The following is a 1,057-nucleotide window of genomic DNA, read 5'->3' on the forward strand; positions in this document are numbered from 1 at the left end:
CAGCCCCCTGTGTGTGTGTGTGTGTGTGTGTGTGTGTGTGTGTGTGTGTGTAAGGCAGCGCAGCCCCCTCAGCTCCTCAGTCAGCACCAGACCCGGAGCGGCGCTGCAGGTGAGTTTCCAGTTTTCTAGATTTTTCGGTTTTTCTGGATCTTCAGGTTGTTTTCCTGCTGGACGCAGAATGTTCTGCTGTTCCGGTCCAGAACCCGCTGGTTTCTGGATCACTCCGTGTTTTCACATCTGCCGGTCAGAATCTGCTTCAGCCTCGGAGTAAAAGCTGAACCGGTCCAGAACCAGAACCGGTCCAGAACCAGAACCGGTCCAGATCCAGAACCGGTCCAGAACCAGAACCGGTCCAGAACCAGAACCGGTCCAGAACCGTTCGGTGTTTCTAACAGCCTCGAAACGGTTTCATTCTCYGCGGCTCTTCTCAGATGAGTCTAAACGGACCCAACAGAACCGGTCCGGACCGGATTCATCTGAAGGACTTACAGTGAAAATGTACAGCAATAATGTGGGTTAAAAATAAAAGTCCATATTTTGACGATGTTATTCATTTAGTAATAAATGAATAATAATAAATAAATGTCAGTTACTGAAGTTAAATCTGTAGTTTAATAACATTTTAGAGTTTATTACACTGTAAAACAACGCAGCGTGTTTTCAGCATCAATAAACCAAATTACTGCTTTAATGTTTCACTGTGTAACTTTACAAGCAGCTCATTTTAAGGTTTATTGCATTTCTGAAACATCCTCCTCCCTCTGGTCCATGTCGGATCGGTCAGCAGCCCAGATTTCCCTCCCAGCCTCCCGGTCCGTTTCCTCCAGGAATCCTGAGGCTTCCCAGCAGAGGAACATCGTCCCTCCAGCCTGTCCCGGGTCTCCGTCTGTCCCGGGTCTCCGTCTGTCCCGGGTCTCCGTCTGGTCTCCTCCTGGTGGGACGTGAAGTCCTCAGCAGGGATCCTCCATCCTAACCAGCAGGGGCGGATCTAGAAAAATATTTATGGGGTGGCAAGAGGGGGCAGGGATTTTTTCAGGGGTGGCAGCATATATATATA

The 1,057-nt window shown here is 49.1% G+C and overlaps 1 protein-coding gene and 1 long non-coding RNA gene across 3 annotated transcripts in view; one reads left to right on the forward strand and one right to left on the reverse strand.

Moving 5' to 3' along the window:
- Positions 1–10: 10 nt before the first annotated feature.
- Positions 11–1,057, forward strand: part of LOC103460223 (keratin-associated protein 5-1) — a 7,462-nt gene continuing 6,415 nt past the window's right edge. For both annotated transcript variants that reach the window (XM_008402315.2, XM_008402317.2), the window contains exon 1: positions 11–109. The gene's annotated coding sequence lies outside the window, so the exon portion shown is untranslated. The remainder of the gene's footprint in view (positions 110–1,057) is intronic.
- The window catches only part of LOC103460224 (uncharacterized), a 1,944-nt gene continuing 1,480 nt past the window's right edge, over positions 594–1,057 (reverse strand). The window contains exon 2 of the long non-coding RNA XR_532878.2: positions 594–988. This is a non-coding gene — a long non-coding RNA (uncharacterized LOC103460224). The remainder of the gene's footprint in view (positions 989–1,057) is intronic.

Source organism: Poecilia reticulata, unplaced genomic scaffold (genome assembly GCF_000633615.1).
Source record: "Poecilia reticulata strain Guanapo unplaced genomic scaffold, Guppy_female_1.0+MT scaffold_212, whole genome shotgun sequence".
Taxonomy (NCBI): domain Eukaryota; kingdom Metazoa; phylum Chordata; class Actinopteri; order Cyprinodontiformes; family Poeciliidae; genus Poecilia; species Poecilia reticulata.